The sequence below is a fragment of the Pteropus vampyrus genome, unplaced genomic scaffold (genome assembly GCF_000151845.1).
Source record: "Pteropus vampyrus isolate Shadow unplaced genomic scaffold, Pvam_2.0 Scaffold81, whole genome shotgun sequence".
In the NCBI taxonomy this organism is placed as follows: Eukaryota; Metazoa; Chordata; class Mammalia; order Chiroptera; family Pteropodidae; genus Pteropus; species Pteropus vampyrus.
In genome coordinates this window covers 406,105-415,056 of record NW_011888862.1, presented here as the reverse complement: position 1 = coordinate 415,056, position 8,952 = coordinate 406,105, and the positions used below count along the sequence as shown (strand labels likewise).

General features: G+C 39.4%; 1 protein-coding gene and 1 non-coding gene across 5 annotated transcripts in view; one reads left to right on the top strand and one right to left on the bottom strand.

Annotated features, from left to right (window-relative positions):
* MID1 (midline 1) overlaps positions 1-8,952 on the top strand; it is a 582,697-nt gene that overhangs the window by 526,994 nt on the left and 46,751 nt on the right. The gene's annotated exons all lie outside the window — the stretch shown is intronic.
* LOC111741770 lies at positions 5,298-5,416 on the bottom strand. The gene has a single exon (XR_002781084.1). It is a non-coding gene; the product is annotated as a 5S ribosomal RNA (ribosomal RNA).

The following is an 8,952-nucleotide window of genomic DNA, read 5'->3' as shown; positions in this document are numbered from 1 at the left end:
AGTTACCCATTGGGATTTACCTCCAGTCGCCCACAGAGGTTTGCTAAAGCACACCTCACTGGCTTCATACCTTTCCTTATCCCGCCTCCCCACCGCACTGCTGGTGTTTCCTGGCAACAGCTTGTGCTTGCATCCTAGTCTCATGCTCTGCTTTGAGAACAGAGTCCGCAGACCTCCTCTAAAATGCAATGGTAGCACAAACCCCTTTTCCCCAGAGTGAGCATAGCTCGTGTGTTGAATTTCCCTAAACTCTCCTCTCATTCATGTATTTGAAAAAATGTGAATATGAATCACTAGACATCAGAGATCTTTAGAAATCAGTCTACCAGCTTCTGCTGGTATCCTAGAGTGACAACAACCAGACAAGAGATTTCATAGATATTACTTGTGGCTGCATCAGAAAGAGAACAGAGCTTAACAGTTGTACTTCCAAGTGAGAGTCTTATCAGAGATATAATCAAGTATATTTCACTCCCTGTAACAAATACCAAAGAGCAGGGATCCAGTCTTCATTCTTCATTACTTTGCAGGGAGCAGATGGCATCTGTGCTTGAGTAACTCAAGCCCGAATAGGAGCCCAACTTTGTATTTTTCCAGTACATCTCTATTCAGGAATCATGGCAAACAACTTCAAAGAACGCCACTTAGTGTGAAATGGCATGCAAGGTACTGAAAATGAGTAATGGAAGGTCATGGGATAGAAGCTTCCTCTTTCCATTAGAAGTGACTTCCCTTCCCTGAAGCGCATCACCCCCATCCACCCTGGTACTCATTTAACCATCCTCCTCTGTAAGTTATTTTTTAGCTTCTGATCACAACGTCTAAAGGTGACTTTTTTGCCAAATACATTTGTTGAAAATTACTTGATAGAAAGTATCACTTTGTAGAAACTTTATGAAAAAGATTCGATAGAGACAAAGTGCCCATGACAGGTTAACTTTTTTCTGTGTGCCCAACCCAAATGGAAGGGTGTGGAACGTTTGTTTTATGAAGCATGTAATTAATAAGAGAAAGGAAGGGGAGAGTTTATTGTTTTTGAATGAATTATGAGCAACACCTTCCATTCTGCTGCTGCTTTTCGGAACCGCTTTGGACAGAGTTACCATTAAACACAAAAAGAAAAGTCTGTGGCATTAATGCCAAGAATGTAAGATTGAAGTTGTTGAGTGTACTCTGAGAAAAACATCCTGGGAAGAGCAGCATTTATTACAGCCATGACACAAGTCAGCAGGACATCGTGGGGAAAGTAAAAACCATACTGCTCGTATATTTTCATTTTCAAATCGAAATTCTGTGAGTTCAGCAATTGCAACTATTCATGCTTCGAAGGAAGAAAACTAATATTTATCGACTGTGTGCCAGGTAGTTTACAGATGTTTTCATGGAAAGTGTGCATATGAGGAAAACGTGTTGAATTCACAGGAATTCAATGCATTTTTCACACCTGCAGCTTTTTGACTGCAAAGTCCATGATCTTTTCTTCTATGCTAGAGGTTGGTAAACTATGACCCTAGAGCCAAATCTGACTTGTCACCTGCTTTTTTAAATAAAGTTTTATTGGAACACAGTGATGTCCATTCAATGACTTATTGTCAATGGCTGCTTTCTTATTAAAACAGTGGCATCAAGTAGTTACAGCCGAGACCATATGATCCACAAGGCTTCAGAGTTTTAGGCATGAGCAGTAGCATTCTTGTTAGACAGTTTTATCGTATTTTTATAGTTGTGTTTCATTTATAAGAAGACTTTTATTGCCCAGCTCAGCACAGTGTGTTGCCATTTTTAATAGCATCTTGCTTCCTTATCCAACATTTAAGCTTCATAATCTTAGGAACCTCAAGAAAAGAGGATTTATCATGAGGTTCCCGGAAACCGGTTTTCTTGATCTTAAAGCAGAAATATAGCAAAACCCCATCTGGATAATTAATCAATATGTAGACTTGGTCTCCTCTGGGCCAAATCGTTTTCCACCATGTCACCATGATAAAGGCCGGATTGCAATACGGTGCCTATCCATACATACCATCACTAATGTTATTCTCACCAAAGGCACTTTATGAAGGGATTCCATTTTTTATTTGTCTGAAAAGCCTTTCTTGAGCTTTAAAAAGTTTTAGTCAGTATTAACATATTAAATCTTAAAAAATATTGTCCTATACTTTAGCTTCTTTTCCAAAGACAGGGACCCTGGGAACTTGGCCCTTCTTCTCTGTCTCATCTACTCGAGCTAGATCTACAAATATTTGACTTTGGGGTGAGAGTTTCAGGGTGAAGATTACATATAAACATATTAGATGAATTACAGTAATACAGTCTGCTCTTACTCAGTTCTGCTTGGCTCAGTTTTATATACAAACTCAAGTATTAGAGTCCCTTTCATTGTTCCTTCTGGCAGCTCTGTCTTCTGCCCCAGGGTCTGGAATGTTCGTCACAGCTGCCTTTGGCAGTAAAACCCCAAGTACCCTCAGATCCTCATATTTCCCTTTGCACCTGGTCGGCAGTCCATGGCAGAGCATAGAGCCCACTTACGTACAGGTTTTCCCTGTACCCTCATCTTTCTGGCCAAATGTTCAGCTTATCTGCAGCTCAGCTGTGTTTCGGTTGTTCTAGCCCTGGGCAGATTGGAATTAAGTCTTCCAGTGTTTGTATTTTTCAGTGAGATGGGATTGTTATAGACATTATAATATATAACAATATGAAATAATGATGATATTAAAATATAATGACACTAACCCCTTTGTATTTGTATGCGGACTGGAATTGACGTGTTCTTATTAATAGAGAAAAGTGCTGTTGAATTTCAACGATAGCAACAGCATCAACATAGCATCGGATTAAAAAGAGGTTTAACCTTTCTCAAGGTCACTTGAGTTTGAATCATGGTACAGCTTTGCTTTTTACCATGAGGACTGATTATAGGCAAATTTGGAAAGTAGACATCTGTCTTTTAAACTCCCAATATTGTTGGGAGTGATTTCAAGGATAGCAGTTTGATGGTTCGATTTCAAGAGTGCGCTAATGGTGGGCCGGTGTGGTAGGGAGCTCTCCTGGGCTGCACAGATTGAGGCGCAGGCTCCATTCTCACGGAATTCAAAATGAATGGTAGCCTCTGGAATTGTGCAATGCCAGCGCCCCTCTTTCCTCATCACCCTGAAACAAAATTTCCTTTCTGCAACACATTGGGGCTGTCTCCTAAGCTCACTTCAGTGTTTGTATCTGCGTATGAATAGAAAGTGATCTATCAAATCAGCGTATCCTTTTTACAAGAGGAATTAAAAGGTTTCATTCCGAAATTTAGAGATGGCTAACTCATTTTAACAAAGCATTGCAAAATGAGAAAATGAGGCTTTGGAAAATGCATATTAATAAGCTTAATTTCACTGTGAGAACTAGCCAGATATTTTTTCCCCATCGACGTTTCCTTCTAAGAGTTCCATAAAATATTTCTAAAGATGTTAAGGCCACACATATCTGAAATCTAATGATGTTTATACTCCGCACCGAACATCTCATTTTGCAGTTGAATACAAGTCAAATTCAAAGAGCGAATTTTTAGAAATACTTAGAAACTGTTTACAGACCGCTAAAGAACATTTCACAGACACGTAGTCCAATTTTTAGTGCGTGTATGTAATCAAATCCCTTTAGTGTTTGTACATATATGACAAGAACAAAATAATAAATTGTCTGCTTCACTCCACCCCTTCTGTGAGATACTGTAACACCATTATGCCAGAAAACTTAGCAGTGGAACTTGTTATTGGGCATCGCTAACCGAGATCTCTGGAGAAAATAGCCAACTCCTTCATGTTATCATTAACTAGTCTGGGGAATGAGTACGTGTAACCGCATTTCTAGGAATGGCAGATAAACAGTGCACCCGGTGGCAACTGACACAGGGCAGCATCTGATTATTGCGATCTGATATGAGTGTTAATGTGGCCGAGCGGCCCTCGGTGCTGCATTAGATCTCAGGGCTGGGAGGGCAAGACATGCGCTCACTTCATTATTCGACTTTCTCATTTCTCTTTTATTAGGCTGTAACAGGTTGAGAAAGTCATCGTCTGTCAAAGAGAAGCAGCAGAATTCCTCCAGGAATAGGAGAGAGTGGGTCCCTATAAGCAAGACTGTTTTTGTGTCTTACATAATTTCCCTTCCCATTCTACTCTTCCTGCTCCCCAAATACTTAGAACAATGATGGACACACTAGATTATCCATGGTACTTCTATGCTCTATGAAGTCACCAGAAACACTGACTTGCCAATACTGAACCATTGCTCTTAGAGGAAACGCACAACACACACACACACACACACACGCACGCACGCACGCACGCACACGCACGCACGCACGCACCTCACATAGATTATAATCCTAAATCCTAAAAGTAAGTCATCCTGGTAGATTCTATTTTCTTTATTTTATAAAAGAGAAAAGAAGGTTCTGAAGTGTCGAGTGACTTGCCCGAGGCCGCCTCACTAGCAGATGCCATCCTGCTGGCCCTATTGTCCCCATCCTCTGGTTATAGGACAGCTGAAACAAGAAGGCGGAGCCTGTCCTTGTTCAGTCGCAGCTGGGTGCTGATAGGCTGACTCAAATTTTCCCATGCTCTCAGCATATCTGCAAATGGATGTGGAAAGGCCATAAGTACTGATTTTGGGGTTACAAATTAATTTTTAAATTTTAGCGGGTCAGCAAACCCACAAATACAGAATCTGCGAATAATGAGGGGAGACTGTATGATTTGCGAGGAGGCACAGCCTGTTAAAAGCAGAGTCAGGAGTGCCTGCAAATGCCCTTTCGGTATGTTTTAACTGGTTCGTTTTTATCCCTTAGAGACTTGTGAGGGAATTTTTGTCTGACCTCCTGTAAAAAGGATCCTACTTTCAGCCACGTGCATTAAGAGGGTATGTGACCCTCTTTAACTTCCTTTATACACTTTCATGATCTGAAATTTGTATTTGATTCGTTGAGTTGTTCAGCCTGTTCTTCTGCGCTTATATGTAAACTGCAATAATGAGAACTTTGTCTGTCTTGGACCCCACTGTATGTATGGCCAGCACTTGGCACGCTGTCTGACACACTGTGGGAGCCCAGTTGCTATTATTCGAATGAATAAATGAGTGGATAGATGAATGAATTAATAGTTGTATGTAGCTCTTTCAGAGTGAAGGCTGCAAGTGGTTTTTTTGTTTTGGTTTGGTTTGGTTTTTTTTTTAGGCGAGGCAACCTTTGGTTGACTTCACAGATTGCAAGGACCTTGTCAGCTTACAATCCCTTATTTTTTATTTTTTAACGCCTACAGCACCTGGTCTTCCAAGGTGATCTCCCATCCAAGTACTAACCAGGCCCGACCCTGCTTAGCTTCCGAGATCAGACAGGATCGGGCTTGTTCAGGGTGGCATGGCCATAGACTTGCAAGTGTTGTTTTTCTTTTTGTTTTGTTTTTTTTTATAAGAGTAGCCATGGCTTGAGCTTGTGTGACATTGGCTATGACACTTAGAGCCTCGATAAGATGTTAGGGCCTTAAAAAGATATGATAATAACTCCTGAAAGAAGAAATAAAGTCTGAAAGATTTGAGATTGGCTATAACTTTAGAAGAATTAATTTAGAATATTTTGCAAAGAGACGAAGTTAGTACTAAGGACTAGAAGACAATGACGGGAAAAGGACACGTTTTCAGATGACAAAGGAAGCCGTACCTCTAGACGTACAGGAGAAGCGTGCTGCACACCTGGGTGAGGCCGAAACAGAGGTGAGGGGAAAGCACCTGAATTTCTCCTCATGAGGGCCTGAAGTGAGGTTTACTCATCAGTATCATCGAAATGAGAAAAAAAAGTAGCAGCGAGGAGCCTGGAATGGGGCAAAGGGCTCAATTTTAAGCTATATTTTGTCCGGCCATGTCAAGGGCTCTGAAGGGTAAATGTCCCATTTCCACTGTCATCCAGAGGTGCCACACAGTAGTCACTTACCACTGGCCGCCATTTTTAATTCTTTCTATCTCACTCTTATCTTTACATTAGGGATCGAAAGGAGACTTAAGACACAAAGGTGGAGGGAAGGGTCGGTCTATGAAAGTAGATTTGAGGGTTGTTTCTTACATCTTTAAATGGCCCCGACTCAGAGCACTTCCATCAGGCTTAGTGATTTCTGAATCAAAAGATGCGAATCAGAAATGTAAGCTAAAATCAGAAGCAGGGGCTGCCAGCTTCCAAACCAAAGCTGGGATCTAGAAACACCTGAACACACTGCAAGTAACCAATAAACCCTGCCATATTTGAATTAATAGCACTTTTAAGAAATCGAGTCCAATCAAATCATTAACTTTTTTTAAAGTGACATATGAAACAGCAAAACTGTGGAAAACTTCTCTGTAGTAGAAGAATTTTAGAAATATAGGATAGCATTCAACTTATTTTATTATACCTTTTGGAACATAAGAATGCTAGAGTTACAAAAATTTGGAAGCTTCAACAGAATAGAAAAAGAGATTCAACTTTCCTGGTTTCAAAGGAGAGTCAACTCTGTAGTCTTTGAAAGATCTAAGGAAAATAGTTGGCCTAAAATTAACAGATCATGTTTCCAAATTTCTGGGAATTTATAATTTGGGACGATGGTGGTTTTGGTATGAGCTTTCTCAAAACATATTTGGCTCAACAAAGTAGATCTCAGTCCACTTTTTTTTTTTTTTTTGTAAAACAAACCTATCTATTGTAAATATCGAATATTTAGAATTTGGATTAAATCTAATCCATATTACGATGGCAACGGGGACACTTTTCCTACCACAGAGTAACCAAAATCCCAGTGATTTTTAGAGTGAAACGGATCCCAAACTAAATCATAGCCCATTAACAAAACTACTTCTCAATGCAAACAGTACCACCTCGGATTTGTCCATGGCTTCATGGCGTTAGTCATTGCCCCACATATCATTTCATGTATTTACCACAATAATCCCCCATAGCTGAACGAACAGATATTATTCACCTGATTTTACCAAATAAGAAACTTAGAAATGGAAATATTCCTTGACTTTTCTAATATCGTATGAGTAGAGCTAGTACTCCACACTAGATTTTACGGCACCTACTCTAGGATTACTATTGGGGTCTCATCAGGTCTAGTCAAAGCCAGAATATTGTTAAGCACGGAATATGTTAGTAACAATATTGAAACCTGAGGATCTCACAATACGGTCAATTGATTTTTGACAGAAGTGCTAAGACACTTCAATGGAGGAATGAATAGTCTTTTCAATAAATGGTGCTTAGGTAACTGGATATCCAAAAGTAAAAGACTAAAGTTGGACTCCTACTTTGCATGATACACAAAACTTAACTCAAAATGGCCTGTAGACCTAAAGGTAAGAGATAAACTTCTAGAGGAAACAGGAGTGAATCTTCATGACCTTGGATTGGGTTTCTTAGCGACACCTGAAAGCTCAAATGACAATAGAAAAGTAGATAAATTGGACTTCGTGAAAACAAAAACTTTTGTGCTTCAAAAGGCAACACAGAATGAGAGAAAATATTTGCAGATCACATAATGATAAGGGACTTGATTAATATATAAATAAATCATACAATTCAATAATTAGAAGGCAAGTCACCTAATTACAAAATGAACAAAGGATCTGAATAGTCATTATCTCCAACTTAGATGTACAAATGGCTAATAAGCACATGAGAAGATGCTCAACATCATTAGCCATTAAAGAAATGCAAATCAAAACCACAGTGGGGTACGACTCCACACTCACTAGGATGAATTTCTTTTAAAAGACAATATCAAGGGATGACCAGGACGCGGAGAACTTGCAAGCTTCGTATACTTCTCGTTGAAATATAAAATGATGCAGCGACTTTGGAAAACAGTTTGGCAGTTCCTCAAAAAATTAAACATGGAGTTGACATGTGACCCAGGAATTCTATTGCTATACTCAAGGAAAATGAGTACATATGTGCACACAAAAATTTATACATGAATGTCCATAGCAATAGTATTTATAGTAACCAAAAAATAGAAATAACCCAAAGGTCCATCTACTAAAGAATAGATAAACAAAATGTGGTATAGCCCTAAAATGGAATGTCATTTGGCATAAAATGAATGAAGTACTGACACACGCTACCACATAGAGGAACATAGAAAACATTTTGCTAAGCGAATAAGCCAAACAAAAAGGATCACATATTGTTCAATCCCATTTATATGAAATGTCCAGAACAGGCAAATCCATTAAGAGACAGAACGTAGATTTAGTGGTTACCCGAAGCCTGAAGACGGGTGGGTAGTGAGAACGTGGAGTTACTACAAACGGGTATGAGATTTCTTTGGAATGTTGAAAATATTCTGAAATTAGATTGTGATGATGATCGTACAACTCTGAATACACTAAAAGCCACAAAACTATGCACTTTATAAATGGACGAATTTTGTGATATGTGAAATGTACTTCAATGAGCCTGTAAAAAAAGTCAGTGTCCCCCCACAAATCCGTAGGAGATAATTTTGTGTCTACACAGTCCTAGAAAACTAATAAATCCAATACCTGCCTATTGAGTGCTTGCAGTAGATCATGATAGCTACTTGCTTCATTACATTTTACCTTGTGTCTTCTTGAAAGGTCATTTTAATGATTGATTTATTCAACAAGTAGTTTTCGAATGCGTATTCTGTGCTAGATATGGCACCAGGTGCTTGCAATAGATGCCTCATTTAATACAGCAGCCAAAGATCCCTGCCCATGTGGAGCTTGCATCCATCCTATTAGATGTGTCTCGATTGTATGCTCAAGTACACCTTAGTTCTTAGGGCTCATTCTAGGGGATACTTTTCAAGTGTGGGGTGCTACTTTCCAAAAACTTCACTTTCTTCATCATAATGTGCCCATGGTTTCAATATGATTCCATTCTTTTCACAGCTTGGCTGTCGTCAGTTATTAAAT